At 42.5% G+C, this 22,725-nt stretch overlaps 1 protein-coding gene across 1 annotated transcript in view; it reads left to right on the top strand.

The window, feature by feature from the left end:
- Positions 1–11,158: 11,158 nt before the first annotated feature.
- The window catches only part of il6 (interleukin 6 (interferon, beta 2)), a 36,376-nt gene continuing 24,809 nt past the window's right edge, over positions 11,159–22,725 (top strand). Inside the window, exon 1 of the mRNA XM_055661351.1 lies at positions 11,159–11,318. The gene's annotated coding sequence lies outside the window, so the exon portion shown is untranslated. The remainder of the gene's footprint in view (positions 11,319–22,725) is intronic.

Raw genomic sequence — 22,725 nt, 5'->3', positions numbered from 1 at the left:
TTAGTTGGATTCAATAAAAACAAGCCCAACCCAGTCCTGGTCCACATTACCATCTTGATTAATGAATCGCTGTTGGCGTTTGCAATAGGCGTTCGAGCAGCGCTTGACCGTGATTGTTCACGAGTGCTGCTGAGAAAACTCATTCACGCGAGTGCTCACTTGCCGGAGTTGGTGCTTCCTTCCAACTCCAGGAAACTTGTAACCTCTACAATTTGGTTAAACTCGAGGCAGTATCCGTCTCAGTGTATGAACGTTGTAGTTCAGTGTTTAGTGATTCAATCTATTACTAAAGTACATAAAGATTATTCTGCAAAAGAAATTACTTTATAAACATCAGAAGTTGTATTTTGGAAAATGTTGGTAAAACGTTGTTTACACTGTTCAATGTTATTTATATTTATTTTTCCCCATCAAAATGTCAGTGATATTTTGAAATATGCTTTATTTATTTATAATTTAGATCGTGAACAATGTTGAATTCAAACTAACTGTTGAATTCATATAAATATTTATGTATGTTTTGTGATGATTAAATATATATTTATGATACTGTTATTTTCTACATGAGCCAATTTCAGATTCACTGAATGTCGTTTACTGTATGCCAAATGAGTCTGGAGATAGTTGTGTATATTTTATGTTACCACTGTATAGACTTGATTGGGATATATTTAATAAATTAAACATGATGATATTTCAAGTGTAAGTTTTAATCTGGTCTTAATAATTCTGATAGATACGCATAGACCACCAATTTTCCTAGCAGATACAATAAATTAAAACCTCAAATTGTAGACTGTTAATGATTTGGCTATGATATAAATTCTTTGTTTCACAAGGCAAACAGGTTGGATCTGATCAAATTGTCTTTTAATCAGTAGAGATAAACTAGAAAGGCCAACAAATTGGAAAACTTTCCACTGAGATAATTTTCTATGTGAAACACAGAAACAAACGTATTTAATAGTCAAAAATGAAAATTAAACATCTCCTTATGAACACATGAATTAACGACAAGCAGGACGCTGTCCCTTCGAGCTTGCCTTGATCTTCAATAGTTCCACGGCTGACCTGATTGTAACTCAACTCCGCTTTCACATCTCCCTGTGGTCATCTTTCTTCTCTTTGCTCTAAAGCATCAGTCTTGAAAGTATACAAATACTTTTTCTACCATTTGAGGAAGAGAAATACCCTTTCACTTCCTTTTTCTTAAAATGATACCACTGGTTTTAAACAGCATTTTTAAACAGTGAGCCGAGTACATTCGAGGTTCTCCCATGTTGTCAAGAACCTTCAGAATCTTAAATGTTTCAAGTGGTACCTCTCTTCTAAATTGTAGCAGGTACAAGTCTCGCCTGTCCAATCTTTTGGCCCAATGTAGCTTCCTTTTCTAAATAGTTTTACTGCTGCATCCACAATGAATGAAATATCCTTAGTATTGCCTAATACGAGTTAGTGTAGCTTAGATCGCACATGTTTGTAAATTAGTCACTATAAATGCATAGAATTTCTTACAACATATTTGGATAGTATCACACCATTCTGTCATGACTTAAGTAACTAATAAAATTTAGATTTAGATTTAGGTACCCCGAGAACATGGTTGGTAAAGGAACATTACAACAGTAAAATAGTCAAAACAGTTCAAACAGACTAAAGTGCAGATGTGTTTGTGCGATGTGACCATCCGAGGGAGACAGTCCATGGGGGTGGGGGGCACTCAGCAGGGCCGGTTCAGAGCCGCTATAGCTCTGGGAATGAAGCTGTTCCTGAGTCTGGAGGTGCGGGCGTAGAAGGCCTTGTAACGTCTGCCGGAGGGAAGTAGTTCGAACAGTCCATTACAAGGGTGTGAGGAGTCAAAGTATGATTTAGTAAAAGTATTTTAACTGTGCAGGTTTTGATAAAGAGCTGTGTAGATTGGTTATTGCATGTGAACCAATCATAGTTGAGTAGAATCATTAACCCCACCTTACTGTATGCTTTATATTAACACCCACTTCCTACATTAGGTAGTCTTGGAAGCGGTAGGGATGAACTAACAACTAATAACCTGTTGTACCGCTATACTATGTGTTACAATTAAAGATTACTTTAAACTCTTGACCTGTGTAGTAGCATCAATCATTTACAAGCTGGGGAAAAAAAATTTGGGGGTTCATCAGATAAAATTAAAATTGAGAAGAAACAAAGAGGTTGGTTCATTAGGCAAAAGGAAAGACCAACGAGATAAAATGTGAAGGCAGGAGGCAAAGTCAGAACATTTTGATGCTGTCAGCATCTTGAGAAGAACTAGTGATATGATCTTTACCTTGTTTGAGATTGTAGTTTTAGCTACATTTGTTGACAGATTTCAGACAGAGCACATTTTCTGAAGCACAGGTGTCTCAAATCATTTTCTTCAAAATATTCACGTTGGACAATTGTTCCCTGGAAACCTAATGTCTTGATGGGTGCCTTTCTCTCTTTTCCACCTGCACCTAATTTCTATGTTTCTATGTTTCTATGTTTCTACCACCTACTTCTCCACATTTGCACATTATTTATTAAAGAGTTTTTAGAGATATAGTATGGAAACAGGCCTTTTGCCCACCGAGTCCATGACGACCAGCAATCATCAAGACACTAGTTCTTTCACACACAATAGGGATGATTTACAGAAGCCAAATAACCTACGTATTTAGACCTTTGGAATGTGGGAGGAAACCAGAGCTCCCCGGAGAAACCGCACGCAAGTCATGGGGAGAACGTACACATTCTGTACATACAGCACCCGTAGTCTGGGCCTCTGCCGCTATAAGGCAGCAACTTTACCACTGCGCCACTGTGCCGCCCTATAAGTTATCTGCTGACTTTCTCAGTCAAGTTGTATTCCAAGAGAAATGCCAAGCATTGAATCTACGTCTGGGTGCAAATAGTTTGTGCCGAAGCCTTGACATTAGCAGCAAGCAGATGGCACAAACGTAGTGGGTCACATCTGTAAACAATGTTGTAGTGGAGCATGTAAGATAGAGGGCTTAATAGCATGACGTCAAGAGATCAACCTCTCCCTCAATGTCAACAAAAGGAAAGAGCTGATCATCAATGTCAGAAAGTGGGGTGACATACACACCCTAGTCTGCACCAACGGTGCTGAAGAAGAAATGGTTGAGAGCAGAAACTGTTGGGAGATTCTGGTTTCTTGGTGTAGAATCACCAACAATTTGGCTTGATCCAATCACATTGACAAGATGGCTAACCAATGCCTCTGGTTCCATGGAAGGCTAAAGAAACTTGGCATGCCTCCATTGACTCCAATTTCTATACATGCACCATAGAAAGTATCATATCTGGATGCATCATGACTTGGTATGGCAATTGCTCTGCCCCATCAGCACCTATTTTCTATGTTTCTATGTTTCTATAAGTTCACAAACCACTAGATGGAGCCTGTTCACTTTTCTTCTGAGAGATGATCATATATACGTCATGGTGACAAGCAAAGATAATCACCCAGTTGAAACTGAGGGCATTTTCAGTTGCTGACAACAATCTTTCAATTCAGTTTGCATGTGTGTTGAAAGAGGACAGCGATTATAAATGTTATGTGTTCAATTAAAAAGAAATGGATATTTCTGGACAAAGAACTAACATATTATTATTTATTGGAAGCAAATTATACAGAACAACATGTCAGTGCTACAATGTTGAATGATTCACACTACTGAACAATGGAACATTTCTGCCCACATAACAAAGCAGTTTGGAGAATAGGAGTGCAAAATTACAAAAAGTTTTAAACGTAACAAGACATAACAATTTGTTAATTGGAAAGCAGTAGTCGAGACAAACGGATGTTTTACAAGGTGTTATTTTTAGAAATACAGTGCAGAAACAGGCCCTTCGGCCCACCAAGTCCGTACCGACCAGCGATCCCCGCACACTAACACTATCCTACACACACTAGGGACAACTTACATTTGCACCAAGCCAATTAACCTACATACCCGTAATGCCTTTGAAGTGTGGGAGGAAACCGAAGATCTCGGAGAAAACCCATGCGGTCACTGGGAGAATGTACAAACTCCTTACAGGCAGCGCCCGTAGTCGGAATCAAACCCGGGACTCCGGCGCTACAACTCTATCGCAGTGCCACCTTGCTACCCATATTCTTGAATAGAGAACAATTGAACTGAATACCGATGAAGAGCAGCAAGTATTAGGTTATGGGGAATAAGATGGTGGCATATGGTTGAGTATAGAATTTGGGATGTCATGGTAAAATTGTAAAAGGCATTGGTGAGGCCAATTCTGGAGTATGGTGTGCAATTTTGGTCGCCTAATTTTAGGAAGGATGTCAACAAAATAGAGAGAGTACAGAGGAGATTTACTAGAATGTTGCCTGGGTTTCAGCAACTAAGTTACAGAGAAAGGTTAAACAAGTTAGGGCTTTATTCTTTGGAGCGCAGAAGGTTAAGGGGGGACTTGATAGAGGTCTTTAAAATTATGAGAGGGATAGACAGAGTTGACGTGGATAAGCTTTTCCCACTGAGAGTAGGGAAGATTCAAACAAGAGGACATGACTTGAGAATTAAGGGACAGAAGTTTAGGGGTAACATGAGGGGGATCTTCCTTACTCAGAGAGTGGTGGCTGTGTGGAATGAGCTTCCAGTGAAGGTGGTGGAGGCAGGTTCGATTTTATCATTTAAAAATAAATTGGATAGTTATATGGACGGGAAAGGAATGGAGGGTTATGGTCTGAGTGCAGGTAGATGGGACTAGGGGAGAATGCGTGTTCGGCACGGACTAGAAGGGCTGAGATGGCCTGTTTCCATGCTGTAATTGTTATATGGTTATATGGTTATATGAGTAGGGCAGGCAAATGAGACTAACTTAAATAGGCATCTTGGTCAATGTCATTGAGAAAGGGCCTGTTTCCATGCTGTTGCTCTGTGCTCTAGATTCTATAAGATTTGGTAAAATTACAAATTTAAGCCACAAAGATTTAGATCAACAAGTTTAAATGAAGAGAGGGGGCCAACTAAGGAGGAAAGGGGATAGTAGTATCTGGAGGTAGTAAAGGCATAGGGGAAGTTTTCAACAGCAGATTTGCTGAGATAGGGCCACAATCTGACAATATTATGAAAGTTGATCTAAATACTATTGATAATGGAACAGATATGAGCTTAGAACTTTATTTTGGAGTCAAATATAACAGCGGACAACATCAGAAAGTTGGCAGAGTTTGCTGCTTGGAAAGGAAAGGAAAGGATTGAAAACAATGATCTTGGTCGTCCCAATATTTAATTGTATGAAACATAAAGTTGTCTATTACTGGATGTTGGACGAGGTCTACCAAAATAAAAACACAGTAAAGCTGAAGACAACCGCTCCAGAGGATGTGTATTCAAATCCCATGGAATTTGGAGAATTTTAAATCAGTAGTCGAAAAAAACAGGCATTAATGCAAATAATTTGCCCTGGTTCAATAATATCCTTCTTTATCTGCCCCATAAATGAGTTTAAGTGGCCCCTGCTGTGATTTAGCAAGTCTTTAGATCCATTATGAATAACATTTTGTAAAGAATGTTTTTAATGGGCAAGAAATAATGGCCGCGCCTGTTTCAGGCATCTCCAAGTATTAGTAAACATTGTATTTGACAGGACAATTTTAATAAACACAGTCAAACATTTGGAAAATTCAAATGCTTCAGTTAGAATTCTTATGCTCATGTCCAAAGGAAAACCACAAAAGACAGCGTCATGTAGCCCTGTATCATGTTACCATACGTCACCAAACTCATTTCCAAATTCCTGGATGTAAGTCTCAGCTTTGCAACTGGGTACTTGACTGTCGGACCCATAAATCACAATCAATAAGGACAAGCGACAAAATATCTTCCATGATAATTGAGGCTGTGTTTTGTCCCCGTTACAATGCTTCCTATACACTTGAAAATGTGTGGCCAAAGCCCGCTTCAACTCAATTTACAGGTTTGCAGTTTACACCATCGTGGTGGGCAAGATCTCAAATAATGTTGAGATTAAGTAATTGGAGGAGAGAGAGAGAGCTTAGTGTCAGGACATCAATCTTTCCCTCAATATCACAAAGTGAAGGAGCTGCTCCTTGACTTCAGGAAGCAGCGTGGAGTACACACCCCATCCCATCTGTATCAATGGTGCCGTGGTGGAGATGGTCAAGAGCTTCAAACTCCTAAGTTCACTTTACTTTACTTTAGAGATAAAGAGTTGAAACAGGCCCTTTGGCCTACCATGCCGACCAGCAATCACTAGCACTATCCTACACACCAGGGATAATTTGCAATTTTACAGGAAGCCAATTAACCTACAAAAACTGTATGTCTTTGGAGTGTGGGAGGAAATCGGAGCACCAATCATTACCAATAATTTATCCCGTCCATCCACATTGACACAAGGGCCAAGAAAGCATGCCATTAATTGCTCAGAAGGCTAAAACTAAATTCAGTATGTCTCCAATGATGTACCAATTTCTGCACATGCACCAGAGACCAAAGTTGGAAAACAGAATTCCACCTTTTCCACATTGCTTGGATGATTTATAGATGCCAGGTAGATATGGGCAATCGGCATGAGTTTTCAGCACTGACTACAAAGCTGGTCATTAAGATAAGTGCACTCTATTTTAGTGATACAGCGTGAAAACAGGCCCTTCAGTCCATGCCGACCACCGATCACCATGTGTCCCATTTTCGTATTATATACATGAGAGGCAATTTACAGAAGCCAATTAACCTACAACCTGAACATCTTTGGGATGTGGGAGGAAACCGGAGCACCCAGAGAAAACCTACGCAGTTACAAGCAGAACGCACAAACTCCGCACAGACAACACCTAGGATCAAACCTGGGTCTCTGGAGCTGTGAGGCAGCAAATCTATCACTGTCCAACAGGGTGCCACCAGGTAAAAGAAAATCACAAAGTTCCACACCAAAGATTTTGAGCAACATTTTAATACATTGCTGAAAGGAAAGAAATAATAAGATCTAAGTAATGTTCCTTCCAAGCACAAACAAATACATTATAAATTACATTATCTATAGAATTAGTTTATTTGGCTTTAATGGTCTATAGAAACATAGAAACATAGAAGCATAGAAAATAGGTGCAGGAGGAGGCCATTCGGCCCTTCGAGCCAGCACCGCCATTCATTGTGATCATGGCTGATCGTCCCCTATCAATAACCCGTGCCTGCCTTCTCCCCATATCTCTTGACTCCACTAGCCCCTAGAGCTCTATCTAACTCTCTCTTAAATCCAGCCAGTGACTTGGCCTCCACTGCCCTCTGTGGCAGGGAATTCCATAAATTCACAACTCTCTGAGTGAAAAAGTTTTTTCTCACATCAGTCTTAAATTACCTCCCCTTTATTCTAAGACTGTGGCCCCTGGTTCTGGACTTACCCCACATTGGGAACATTTTTCCTGCATCTAGCTTGTCCAGTCCTTTCATAATTTTATATGTTTCTATAAGAATCCCCCTCATCCTTCTAAACTCCAGTGAATACAAGCCTAGTCTTTTCAATCTTTCCTCATATGATAGTCCCGCCATCCCTGGGATCAATCTCGTGAACCTACGCTGCCCTGCCTCACTCACAAGGATGTCCTTCCTCAAATTAGGAGACCAAAACTGTACACAATACTCCTGATGTAGTCTCACCAGAGCCCTATTCCGCAGAAGAACCTCTTTCCTCCTATACTGAAATCCTCTTGTTATGAAGGCCAACATTCCAATAGCTTTCTTCACTGCCTGCTGTACCTGCACGCCAACTTTCAGTGACCGGTGTACAAGGACGCCCAGGTCTCGCAACACCACCCCCTTACCTAACCTAACCCCGTTGAGATAATAATCTGCCCCCTTGTTTTTGCCGCAAAAGTGGATAACCTCACATTTATCTATATTATCCTGTATTTGCCACACATCTGCCCACTCAATCAACCTGTCCAAGTCACCCTGCAACCTCCTAACATCCTCTTCACAGTTCACACTGCCACCCAGCTTTGTGTCATCCGCAAACCTGCTAGTCTTGCTCCTAATTCCCTCTTCTAAATCATTAATATGTATGGTAAACAGTTGTGGCCCCAACACCGAGCCTTGCGGCACTCCACTCGCCACTGCCTGCCATTCTGAAAAGGACCCGTTCACTCCTACTCTTTCAATCCATTTTCTCTCTCGCTCCTTTCTTGAAAAGTGGGGTAACATTAACTATCCTCCAATCCACAGGAACTGATCCTGAATCTATTGAACATTGGAAAATGATCACCAATGCGTCCACTATTTCTAGAGCCAGCTCCCTGAGGACCCTGGGTTGCAGACCATCAGGCCCAGGGGATTTATCATCCTTCAGTCCCATTAGCCTACCCAATACAACATCTCGCCTAATGAAAATTTCTTTCAGTTCCTCTACCTCCTTAGATCCTCTGTCCTCCAGTATATCTGGGAGATTGTTTGTGTCTTCCTTAGTGAAGACAGATCCGAAGTACCTGTTCAACTCTTCTGCCATTTCCTTGTTGCCCATAATAATTTCACCCGTGTCTGCCTTCATGGGACCCACATTTGACTTTGCTACTCTTTTTCCCTTAACATATCTAAAGAAACTTTTACTGTCCTTCTTTATATTCCTGGCCAACTTCCCTTCATGCTTCATCTTTTCAGCCCGTATTGCCCGTTTTGTTTCCTTCTGTTGTCCTATGAAAGTTTCCCAATCCTCTGGTTTCCGGCTACTCTTTGCTGTATTATACGTCTTTTATTTTAGTTTTATTCTATCCCTAACTTCTCTTGTCAGGCACAGTTGCCTCCTACTCCCCTTAGAATCTTTCTTCCTTTTTGGAATGAATTGATCCTGCGTCTTCCGGATTATGCCCAGAAATTCCTGCCATTGCTGTTCCACCGTCATTCCTGCTAGGATCCCTTTCCAGTCTACCTTGACCAGCTCCCCTCTCATGCCATCATAGTCCCCTTTGTTCAACTGCATCACTGACACTTCCGATTTAACGTTCTCCTTGTCAAATTACAGATTAAAATTAATCACATTATGATCACTACCTCCAAGCGGTTCCTTTACCTCGAGTTCTCTTATCATATCTGGTTCATAGGACAACACTAAATCCAGAATTGCCTTTTCTCTGGTCGGCTCCATTACAAGCTGCTCTAAGAATCCATCTCGGAGGCATTCTATAAACTCTCTTTTTTGGGGTCCTGAACCAACCTGATTTTCGCAGTCTTCCTGCATATTGAAATCCCCCATCACAACAGTGGCATTACCTTTGTTACATGCCAGTTTTAACTCCTACTCTGTGGGATTTTCTAAATAGTAATTCCATGATGCAATAGATCAAACCTCATGAGATATCTTGTGCATATCCCGGTGGTCTAAATTAGAGAGAGGAGGCTTCAAGTGATGGAATGTGTTGTACAGTTAAAATAACTAAGGGAGTAATAGTGCAAGATAGTGAGGAGGGAAATTAAAATTAAAAGATAACAGGAGGGGCAGAAAATATAAGGAAAGGCACCTGAGAAATTAAACCTGGATAAACTTGAAGATTGGTCATGGAAGAGTCAGAATAAGTTGGTCTATTTTAGGCTGGAGGAAGTAACTACTGGTGGCCTAAAAATGTGTTATTCCCCCCCCCCCCCCCCCCCCCCCCCCCCCCCCATTTGATGATGTTATGATTTACACTAATTACCTGGAGTATGGAGGAGTGCGCAAGGTATCCAAATTTATCAATGATATACAAATAGGTATGTAGGCAAGTTGTTATGATGCGATTTGCACTCTATAACAGGATACAGGTTGATTGAGTGTGTGGTTGGATAAGTGGCATTTAATATGTGCAAGCGTGAGGTCATGCTCTTCGGTAAGAGGAACCTAACAGCAGATCTAAATGGAAAAAAGATTGAGGATGTGTGAAGTGCAGAAGGATCCTGGTGCCACCTGTACCCAACACCACCCACCACATCAAATCACACCAGTCCCCTGGCTGGCACACACCTAACTAACTGGACTCAACACCAGCCACAAGGCTAACCATAAAGATCCCCAATTCTGGCCATGCACCCAACCACACCAAATCTTAATGTCTGGTCCCTTTGGAAACTTTCAGAAGGTCTGCCACTCATTCTTTCCAATTTGACTGAGAGCACTTGCCCTGTGTCCTTCTCCCCTTCCCAGTCCTCTAATATCTCTCTCCGTGGGGAGGATGCAGGGAAGATTAACCAGCATGTTGCCTGCGATAGAATATTTTGGATACGAGAAGAAACTGGGTAAGGTGGGTTTGTTATCCTTCGAGCATAGGGGGCTAAAGGGAACCTTACAAATATATACAAAATTATGTGAAGCACAAATAGGGTAAGTGGTAGGAAAGATTTCCCTACAGCAGAGATATCTAAACTCGAGGGCATAGATATAGGTAGAGGAAGAATACATTTACAGGGAATCTGAGGAAGAACTTTGCTTTTGTTTTGGTTTAATGATGCAGCATAGAAACAGGCCCTTCAGCCCTCTGAGTCTATGCCAACCATCGATCACACTAGGATCCAATTTCTCATTCACTCCCTCCACACAAGGTGCAATTTCCAGCAGCCCCAAACAGGCACGACTTTGGGATGTGGGAGGAAACCGAAGGGCCTGGAGGAAGCCTACATCCGAGGTCAGGATGTAACTGGTGCTGTGAGGCAGTGGCTCTATCAGCTGCACCTCTGTGTGCCCATAGGGGCATAGATTTCCCATGGAGGATACAGTGTTTGGGATATGGAATGCGCAGCCAGTGGACAGCACTATCACAACATTTAAAATGCATTTAGTTAAGTACGAGTTGCGAAGGCATAGAAAGCAACGGGAAAATGGTGTAAAGGGATGTGTATAGATGAGTATGGTCAGCATGGACGTGGTGGGCCGAAAGGCCTGCTTTTATGTTGTATGAAGCAGGATTTCTATGGTGTATGCAGTTCCATCTGCAACTGTTTTCCTCACTTCTTCTCCCTGTTCTTCCCGCTTTAACCCTTTCCCTTGCCTCTCCTGGTCAACTGCGGGACACTGGTCGGCAATGAGCCTCCGGGTCTGGACATCACGACAATACGCCAGCGCCAGCGCCAGCGTCAGCGTCGCCTCTCCCCCATTCCCCCAAGCCATGTCTTTCGTCATCTTGTATTTTACATCTGCACGGAAATGCGTGTTGTGACAAAAAGTGATGACTTGGCGCCTGAAAAAAAAATCAACATTTTGGAAGGTTGAGAATTTGCGAATCATAGGAAATTGGTCATCGATGGGCTGAGGCGGAAATTAATGTGTCAGATCTGACGAAGGTAAAGCACTCAAAGTATTAGATTATTTTCCCCTGAAGTCTCTGAACAGACTCTGCATTTTATTTTGTCCGTCAGAATTAGAACAAAAATTAACCTCTTTCCCCCCTAAAACATTACAGTGCGCGTCAGGGCGGAGTATTGAATATGATTATTTTTGACACTGTAAAATTGTGTGTGTTTTTTGTATCTGTTCTGCTTGACCAAATCCTTCGCAGTTCCCTCCCACTTTGAACGACTTCCCTGTGCTGACAATTGTATTACATCTACATGTGCAATCGCAGTCCTTTCCCAATTTCCTGTCATTGCAACGTTGCCACTTTATTTGACGCTGAACCATTTGAAAGAAAGGAAATTCCTCAAAAGCATATGCCCAGCGGCAAATTCCCACTCATTCCCCGGATCTTCGGAAACTTACTTCATTTAAACCATTTAACATTTCTTTTCAAATCCGTATCGTGTGATCGGGTTTGAATCGGAGACATTCAGATATTTTTCTTTAAAAATCGAAGATATCAGGCTTGTAGTTCAATTTGATGAACAAAGCGCTGAAATTATTCATTTCAAATAGAAACCAATAATTGATAAATTCATTCATCTTCCGATTTCTTTGATTGTATATTCTTTAAGAGATAATTAGACTTGTTTGATCTTGCATAACCTACAACATTGATTTCACCATTCTCCTTTAATTTCCTAACTTTCATTCATTTTCCATTTGCTTGGATAAGTGTAGCATCATCAATCGTAAAGAGAGCACTCCAAACAGGCCAAAGCAGTCCATTTCATTTCTGCCTCATCAATTATCTAAACCTTCACTCATTACATTATGAGCACACCACCTACAAAATGCAAGGCAGTTAGTTACTCGCCCACTCTACTTCAAAATCAGGTCCCAAACGCACAATCTTTACCTTGAACAGGGCAGGGGGGGGGGGGGGGGACTGCATTTCCATTGGCATACATCTGCAAGGTCCTCTGTAAACCAACCTGATGTGAATATATAATGCCAGTCCCTCATGGCTGCTACAGCTAAATCCTAGTTATTTGGGAACTACCTCCCAAATAACACTGTGGGAGCATCTTTACCGGAAAGACTGCAGTGATTAAGATCACATCTTATCACCATCTTAATCCTAGGGATTGGCTAATGTTTCAGGCCTTTCCTATTATACCTAGATGTCAAAAAGTAAATGATCGAAAAATCCCTTAATGTTAACTCCAGTGCTGAAAGGTCAGCCAGCAACGGCAGAAGAAAACTGTATCTAAATAAAATGTTATTAAGAGATGATCTGCAATCAGAAAAGTCACATTTCACACTATGATAGTTTATTATAGTCATGGATTCATTTATATTTTCTTTTGAAATATTGGGTTAATGTCATCGTAAACAATATTAGTCTTGCATTTCAATCTTCCACATTGGAGAAACACAGATTAGGTGAGCACTTTGTGGAGCGCTTACATTTAATCTGCAACAACAACCTTCATTGGCTGCCACTGCTCCATCACGCTCTGCTCTGCCAGCACATGGCCTCCTGCACTGTTACAATGAGGTCCACCGTAATCTTGACGGACAGATCCTCTTCGTTTGTGCAGGCCATTGCAGACCTCTAGACTCAATAATAAATTAAACAAAACACTAAATGCTGGAGTAACTCAGCGTGTTAAGCAGCATCAGTGGAGGAAATGGACAGGCGATGTTTCAGGTTGGAACCCTTTGTCAGACTGATTGTAATAGTGGGGGAAAAGTTGGTAAAGAGAGGGGTGGGTCAAAGTCTGCCAAGTGATGTGTGCTTACATTGATATGCTGATAGTTGGTCTAAATGAGAAAAGTTAGAGGTGAAAAGGAGGCAAAAATGTGCCAGATAAGGAGAAACGAGGAGTGACATGTCAGAGAGAGGGATATAGATGGCAGGGAGGCCCTCCAGTCTTTGACATTTCCACTCTGGGGAAACAGGTTCTGACTGTCTACCCTGTCTATGCCTCTCATTTTTTATACTTCTATCAGGTTTCCCCTCAACCTCCAGCATCCCATAAGAAAACAATCCCACGTTTGTCCTAGTTTGCAATAGCTTGTAGCTAATACCTTATAATCCATACAGCATAAGTCTCTTCAGCACCCTCTCCAAAGCTCCACATCATTCCTGCAATGGGGTGACCAGAACTGTACTCAATATTCCAAATGTGGCCTAACCTAAATCTTATAGAACTGCATCACAACTTCCTGACTCGTGTACTCAATGACCTGGCTAACAAAGGCAAGTATACCATATACCTTCTTTACCAGTCTATTTACTTGTTTCTGCCACTGTCAGGGACGCATGGACCTAGACCCCAAGATCCCTCTGCACACCAATGCATTCATAGATAGACACAAAAAGCTGGAGTAACTCAGTGGGACAGGCAGCCTCTCTGAGAGAGGGAATGGGTGATGTTTCGGGGCGAGGCCCTTTCATAGATCTTGCCATCACGCCGATGCTTTTATGGATCTTACCATACATAACATACATAACATATACCCTTCCATTTCTGTTGTTGGGCCTGCTGTATCCTGTGGCAGCCTTACTCACTTTTCGCAAATGGGAACTTAATATTCAGGGTTATACATCCTATAGAAAGGACAGGCAGGTGGGCAGAGGAGGGGGGGTAGCTCTGCTGGTGAGGGATGGAATTCAGTCCCTTGCGAGGGAAGACATAGGGACTGACGAGGTAGAGTCACTGTGGATTGAGTTGAGGAATTGTAAAGGCAAGAAGACACTAATTGGTGTTATTTACAGACCCCCAAATAGTAGCCCGGATGTAGGTGGCAGCAGGAGTTAAAACTGGCATGTAACAAAGGTAATGCCACTGTGGTGATGGGGGATTTCAATATGCAGGTAGACTTGGAAAATCAGGTTGGTTCAGGACCCCAAGAAAGAGAGTTTGTAGAATGCTGGCCAAGGTAGACTGGAAAGGATCCTAGCAGGAATGACGGTGGAACAGCAATGGCAGGAATTTCTGGGCATAATCCGGAAGACGCAGGATCATTTAATTCCACAAAGGAAGAAAGATTCTAAGGGGAGTAGGAGGCAACCGTGGCTGACAAGAGAAGTTAGGGATAGAATAAAACTAAAAGAAAAGACGTATAACACAGCAAAGAGTAGCCGGAAGCCAGAGGATTGGGAAACTTTCATAGGAAACAAAAGGAAACAAAACGGGCAATACGGGCTGAAAAGATGAAGTACGAGGGGAAGCTGGCCAGGAATATAAAGAAGGACAGTAAAAGCTTCTTTAGATATGTTGAGGAAAAAAGAGTAGCAAAGTCAAATGTGGGTCCCTTGAAGGCAGACACGGGTGAAATAATTATGGGTAACAAGGAAATGGTAGAAGAGTTGAATAGGTACTTCGGATCTGTCTTCACTAAGGAAGACACAAAGAATCTCCCGGATGTACTGGACGGGTCGCGGTGCTCATCAAAATGAAGCAACGTTGGAGGCTTCATACCGGATTGCTTATCGAATCGGACAGACTAAGAAACCTCACAGCATCGGTGAAGAGCTTATCAAGCCATGCCTTCTCGAAGCAGCGAAGTTGCTGCTGGGGAAACAGCAGTCAAACAAGTTCAGGCAGATTTCCCTTTTGAATGACAGTCAAAAGTCGAATCTCGGATATGAGTAATGATATTCTACTGCAAGTAGTGAGCGCTGTGAAGAGCAGTCTAGTGTATTCATTGCAATTGGACGAGTCAACAGATGTTGCCTCATGTTCTCAACTGCTAGTCTACGTTCGTTACCTCAAAGGAGAAGCCATGAATGAGGAGTACCTGTTCTCGGAGCCATTGGCTACTACCACTCAGGGAGAAGATGTGTTCAGAATGCTGGAAGCCTTCCTCATCAAACATGAGCTTGGCTGGGAACGCCTTGTTGGGGTAGTGTACAAACGGGGCACCTTCCATGGTCGGTTGCAGATCTGGCTTCAAAGCATTCGTGAAGGATGTCGCTCCCCATGTCACCTTCACCCACTGCATGATACATTGCCATGTTTTAGCGATGAAGACTCTCCCTCCTGGTCTTTGAGAAGTGTTTTCAGATGTGTACGAGGGGAAGCTGGCCAGGAATGTAAAGAAGGACAATAACATCCGAGGGAGCGCAACAAACTTAAAAATCTTCAAAATATGTGTGAAGAAATGGGCGCCGATTTCACTGTTCTGATATTCCACACAGAGGTGTGCTGGCTTTCACGTGGTAAAGTTCTTAATTGTGTGATTCAACTTCGAGAGGAAGAGCGCTGTTCTTCGAGAGAGGGTGGACTGAGAGGGAGAATCAGTTTCATGGAAAGATGCCGGATGAATTGTTCGTGATGAAGGTTGTTTACTTGGCTGACTTCTTCGCCAAGTTGAATTCCTTGAACCTGTCACTTCAAGGAAACCTCCCAATGCTACACATGCTCGTGGCAAAGGGCAGCGTTCAAGAGGAACCTTTACCAGAGAAGAGTCCAGGACAGTGACACGACTATCTTCCCTGAGATGACAACTCTCCTGGATGCTACTCCAGATGCTGAATGCCACTTCCACGAGGAGATCTCAACCCACCTTCTGGCAATTAGTGAAGCCATCGAACGTTACTTCCCTGGACTGGACGACCGCTCTTGTGATGAGTGGTTCATCCGACCCTTTTCCGTTGAAGACGGTGCCATCAGCGATACTGACGTGACTGCGAAGGATGAATTTTACCGAGAGTGACTTAATGGAACAAGAGCTCGCCATGTTTTGGCTGAAAGTGAAGGACTGTCCTGTTCTTTTGAAGAGGGCCCTGACCCTATTGGTCCAGTCCCCCTCAACCTATCGCTGTGAGGCAGGATTCTCAACCATGGTAACTCTGACCCTAACATTATACATGTACATTTATGTCCACATCATTTATATGTATCACAAACAAATGATGTCCAGGAACAGATCCCTACAGAATTCCAGTGGCCACAGACCTCCAGCAGGAATAATGTCCTTCCATCACAACCCTCCGTCTCCTATGAGTAAGCCAGTTATGAATCCATATGGTCAATCCACTGAGGATCCCTTGTCTTAATCTTCTGGATCAGCCGACCATGGAGGACTTTATTTCTCTTTTATTTCTCTTTTTTTCAGGGAGTGGAGGACGCACCCGGCTTGAACTGCCTGCTCTGCATTTTAAACCCCAGATTATTTTGCCTGTTCTCACTTTCCTATTGCTCTCAATCAATAAACCTAGCCTCCAGCTCATCCATGGTCATTCCAATATTATCAGAACCATTACCCCTTTCTTTGCAGTTTTACAAGCCTCTTTTGAATTCATCCCAGTTCTGACAAAGGGCCTTTGATCTGGAATTTTAGTTCTGTTTCTCCGCACAGATTCAGCCCAACCTGCTGAGAATTCTCAGCATTTTGTATTTTAATTATAGGTGTCCATCATCTGCAGCATTTCTTTGGTATTCCTGGTATCATTGCAATAAATTGCAGAGAGTTGTAGAGTAGTACAATGTAGGCTAATTGGTTTTAGTAAAATTATAAATTATCCCTAGTGTGTGTGGGATAGTGTTAGTGCACGGGGATCGCTGGTCAGTGTGGGCTTGGTGGGCTGAAGGGTCTGTTTCCACGCTGTATCTCCAAACCAAACTAAACAAAACTAAAAATATATCTTAGACTTTAGGATTGATTGTTTTTGCTAACATACTGAGATTCTTTAAGCAAATTTGCATATGCAATTGAAAGGAGATACATTTCATTTACATTTTGGTAAGAACATGTCGTGTGTGTGGTAAGATGGAAATCCCACTGACAACTAAATTTAATTTAATCATCAGGGGCACCGTTGTTCCTCTTGCTTTAAAAAACATAAAATGTCTCCCTGTCAGCTATTTCGGTGGACATTCTGAGATGCTGTAAAAAAAAGACTGGAGACCATGTGTTCAGTGCGGAGCTTTTCAAACTTTTTAGACGGGGGGGGGATCCACTCAGAGGGAAAAGCCAGAGACAGTTCCTGGTCATGACCACTAACATTGGATATCGATTTTGGTTTATTATTGTCAAGTGTACTGAGATACAGTGAAAAACATTGTTCTTTGTGCTCTCCGGGTGTATGATACCACACACGAGTACAACAGATAATGCAAAAAGAGAAAAGAAAGAGTGTAGAATATAGTTTTACAGCTACATAAAAAATGCTGATAAAAAGAGTGCAAGGGCTGCAATGAGGTTGATTGGAAGATTGAAGATACTCAAAATTAACGATTGCCCGGGTGCCATTGACCACCCAAAATGCCGCCGGGCAACCTAAACGGAGAGTCATTTTGCCCAGCTTGGCACTACAGATGCTGGTTTATACCGAAGATAGACACAAAAAAATTGAGTAACTCAGCGGATCAGTCAGCATCTCTGGAGAAAAGGAACGTGATGTTTTGTGTCGGCGACGGCTGTATTGCGAGGCAAAGATACCAGGTGCAGGGTAACGAAGGGTCAGAGCGAATGATGGGCAGCGGTCGCGACAGCGGCTCCATCTCCTCCTCCTCCCGCACTCCACCCGCCCTGATAGCAGCCTCTGCCTGCCACTCTGCCAACGGTGAAAAAACGCTTTCAAAACAAACCCTCCCGCATGCAGAGGCCGGGAGGAGGGAGGGAGGGGGAGGCCTCCTTCTGCCGTCTGAAGCAGCTGCTCTCTCTCTCTCTCTCTCCTGACGCCCCCCCCATCCATCCCGTACTAATCCCCCCATTCAACACACTGACATCCCCCGTGCTCTCCCCTAACAATTTTACATACTCCAACCAAAATGTACTAATTCACTTGCTTCAATCCATCCATTCCACATCGATTGCCTTCTCAACCCCCCCCCCCCCCCCCCCCCCCCCCCCCCCCCCCCATTCATCTACGACCCCCACTGATTCACACACCCCCACCCTCCCTGACCCCATTGTGCTGGAAATGTCTTCAGAGGGAACATTAACTATGTTTGATAATGGACTGCAATCAAATGTGTTTTAATTCCCAATGTTATTATTTGTTTTAATCCCCAAAGATGGATTAATTAAATCATGAAACATTAAAACCGCAGTGTTCGATTGTCACTGCTACCGTTGACACGTTATTACAGAATTCATTTTAACGGCAAATCAATGTTCTTAATATGGAGTATCAGTACTATAGTTATTTAATGAGCAACATTCACAACTATACGCTGGATTTATCCAGGTTTTACTTCTACAGTCGGTCATATACATCATAAATTTGGTCAGGAGATATTTCTGTTGAAATTTTAACGTTAATTCTGAAGTGGGAATGATGGAAACAGCGTTTATCAATAATTTTTTTTTAATCTATTGTGTACAAACTGGGTATCTTCATGCTGTTCACAATACGTAAATCTAATCTGAATGTACGGTAATGTGGCGTTTTGACATCTTTAAACATATTACCAAAATAACATTTGCTGCAGTTAGGTCCTTTGGCCATCTCTTGTCAGTTAGTGTAATGTTTAACCTGTCAGATGGGTATAGTCGGTTTTAACAGCTATTATCATAAAATGCCTTTAGAAATTTCCTTGCAACCTGTATATTTTGTTATGGATAAATTATGTGGGAAGCGAGAGTGTTTCTGTACCAATAGCAATAACGACCCATGCTATGGCCATGTCATGATAATTTTCGGTCCTTCACAGAAAACATGTTTGCATCAATCTGTGCATGGTTAAGCATATATGTTACCATAGTCCAGGATTTATTGACACAGTTTAATCATACGCTGAATAATCTAACCACATTTTTGTTTGTAAGTGGAAAGAACTAATAGAAATTGCATTAATTGCAATGTGTAAAAAGAGTTGATATACTGTATTATAATTTTGCTGCATGTTATTGTGGTATATATCATGTCTTGATTGGTGAATATGTTTAGTTTGTGACTTTATTTGAAGCAGAGATAATATGTGAATGCTTCAGTGAGCATAATTCCGACTGGTAACTACACACTTCGTCCGAGCACATTATCGCACGTATCATGCAAACCTTCTTAAATGACCACCTAAACTGTCATTTGGCAACCTAAAAAGCTGCCAAGGTTGCCCGGCTGGCTACAGGGGGAAAAATTAAGTGAGAGCCCTGGCTTAGCATATGTGTGTTTCATCAAGAATCGCATAACAGCAGGGCAGAAGCTATACACTCTTTCAATCTTTTCTATTTTCTTCCAATGGGAGAGAGGAAAAGAATGAATGACGAGGGACTGAGTAGTCCTTGATTATGTTGGCTGCTTTACTGTGGCAGCGTGATGTGTACATGGAGTGGATGTGAGGGAGGCTGATCTGTGTGACAGACTGCGTAACGTCCACAACTCTCAACATTTTCTTGCGATCTTGGCCAGAGCAGTAGCCATACCAAAGGTAGACACAAATTGCTGGAGTAACTCAGTAGGACAGGCAGCATCTCTGGAGAGAAGGAATGGGTGACATTCCGGGTCGAGACCCTTCTTCAGACAGTAACTATACCAGGCTGTATTGGATCCAGATAGGATGTTTTCTATGGTGCAACTGTAGATTTTGTATTTATCATTAGAGACATGCCAAATTCCCTTCAGTGTCTGTGGAAGTCGAGACGGTGTGCATTCTTTGCTTTTTGGTCAATATGGTTGGACCAGGTCAAATTGTTTTCACCAAGGAAATGGAAGATGTTGACCATCTCTATGAGGGACCTGTGAGCAGCCGCCAAAGGCGAGGTGGGTCATCGAAGAGCGAGATGGGACATCAAGGAGTGAGGGGGGCCATCCAAGATCGAGGAAAATCTTCCGAGAGTGAGGAGGTCCATCATAAACTCTCAACGAGCGCCTTGGAGCCATCCAAGAGAGGAGCCAGCGGCAAGTGGCCAAGGAAGGGCCACGGTGAGTGCCGGAGGTTGGAGAGGCTGTGTGAGTGCCAGAGGTCGAACAGGCCCACGGTGTGCTCTGGAGATCAGATGAGGATAAGAACGAAGAGGGGCTGTTGGTTACCACATTGAATACTTTGTAACTTTGTCCATGATATGGATGCCGACTTTTTCATACTTTGCGTATGGTAAGCAAAACAAAGAATTTCATGTGACATCTCACATGTGATAATAAAGAATCATTCATTCATTCATTAATACCCTTGACTTTCAACAGCATTGCCATTGTCAGTCTCCTCTCAATATCCTAATGCTCATCATTGATCAGAAACTCATGTGGACCAGCCACATACATTCCCAAGCAGGTCACAGGCTTGGCATGCCAGTGAGTGATTAATCTCCTAAAAGGCCTGTCCCACTTGCCGATTTATTTCAGCGACTGCCAGCGTCATATCAGTGTCGCCAAAAGATTTTGAACATTTCGAAATCCAGTGGGGACAAAAAAAATGTTGCGACACTTGAAAAAACACTGTCCGCCGCGCGCATCATACGTCATCACGCCGCGTCACCGCTGCATCATGCCGCACGTTGTTCGGAGACTTGATACGTCAGTCAATGATGCCGGCAGTCGCCAAAAAAATCGGCGTAACACTCTAGGTCTTTCCACAAGGCACAAATGGAATGCTCTTTATTTGCCCAGAATTAAGCAATGCCAATCATTCTCAACAATCTTTGTTCCCTCCACCCAGAATACGGTGGCCCATTACCTACGTATCAGGTAAAATGTTCCCTCCAGCATCAGTTTACAGTTGGCACAGTGTGTTCCAATTACAAAGTGCACTGCAGTTACTCATCCAGGCTACTCCATCAGCACCCTGTGAGCATGCAATCACTGTCAGTGAGAAGAGTAGGGAATAGTTACATGGGGAAACACCATCTGCAGGTTCACATCATCCTGACTTCAGGATATATTGCCGGTCCTTCATCATTTATCACTGTCTAATATTATATTACATTGGTTGAAGAAAGGACAATCTGGGGTGAGCAATGACCGGTGGCCTTGCCAGCAGTCCAGATCTTGAAGATGAATATGAAAATAAAGTGCCTCTTACAAAATATCTTGCATCTTATGATTGGACAGACAGTTCAAAATTGGGATTCAAAATTGCCTTGATGATGGATGGCAGAGGGTAGTGGTGGATGGATAGTTTTCTGATTCAATGGTGTACCACAGGGATTTGTGCAGGGGGACTGTTGTTCGTGGTATATATTAATGACTTGGATTTAAATGTAGCAGGTATGATTAGTAAGTTTGCGGAAGACACAATCATTGGTGGTATTGTGGATAATAATAATAATAATCTTATTTATATAGCACATTTTTAGTCAACTTGCATTGACCCCAAAGTGCTTCACATAATTACATTACATTTTACACACAGGCAAAGGTGGGTGAAGTGTCTTGCCCCAAGGACACAACGACAGTATGCACTCCAAGCGGGATTCGAACCAGCTACCTTCCGGTTGCCAGCCGAACACTTGGCCCATTGCGCCATCTGTCGTCCCCGTAATGAGGAAAGTTGTCTAAAATTATAGTGGGATGTAAATCGGATGTACAGTTGGGCAGATGGAATATAACCCCAAGTATGAAAGGTTACATTTCTGAACTCAAACAGGGATAGGATCTATACAGTTAATGGCGAGGCACTGAGGAATGTTGATCAACAGAAGGACCTTAAAGTTCAAGCCCTTAGTAGAATAAAAGTGGAAACACAGGTTGATAGAGTGGACAAGAAGGCATATGGCATGCTGGCCTTCAGAGCATAGAACATAAGACTTTTAATATGCAACTTTACAAAACACTGGTTCAGCTGCACTTAGACTATTGTGCGCAGTTCAGAGCGCCGCCTTTAAAAATAATGTAATTGTGCTGGACAGAAGCAGAGGAAATTCACAAGAAAGTTACCTGGATTAGAGGACTTTAGTTATGGGGAAAGACTGGATAGTCGGCTTACTTTTCCAACATCGAAGGAGGCCGAAGGGTTTCCTGATAAAACTAAATGACTCATAAATCAAGTAAATAGTCACTATTTTCTTCCTCTGGTAGGAGTATCAAAAACAAGAGGGCATAATTTAAGGAGGGAGGATGGGATTTTAAATGGTATCTAGGGTTACATTTTTTATTAAAGCACAGTTGATATCTGGAACACGTGCCAGATGTACGTTATGCCAAACCTACACGCTAGAGGTGGTATCTCTGGAGAGAAGGAATGGGTGGCGTTTGGGTCATGATGTATAGAATCAATGGATATGGGGAAAAAGCAGGAACGGGGTACTGATTTTGGATGATCAGCCATGATCATATTGAATGGCTCGAAGGGCTGAATGGCCTACTCCTGCACCTATTTTCTATGTTTCTGAGACCCTTCTTCAGGGTCTGAGGAAGGGTCTCGACCCAAAACGTCACACTTTCCTTCTCTCCGGGGTTGCTGCCTGTCCTGCTGAGTTACTCCAGCTTTTTGTGTCTATCTTCGGTTTCTGCAGTTC

Source organism: Leucoraja erinacea, chromosome 2 (assembly GCF_028641065.1).
Source record: "Leucoraja erinacea ecotype New England chromosome 2, Leri_hhj_1, whole genome shotgun sequence".
Lineage (NCBI taxonomy): Eukaryota > Metazoa > Chordata > Chondrichthyes > Rajiformes > Rajidae > Leucoraja > Leucoraja erinaceus.
The sequence above is the reverse complement of the archived record's forward strand: the minus strand, read 5'-3'. Positions and strand labels throughout refer to the sequence as shown.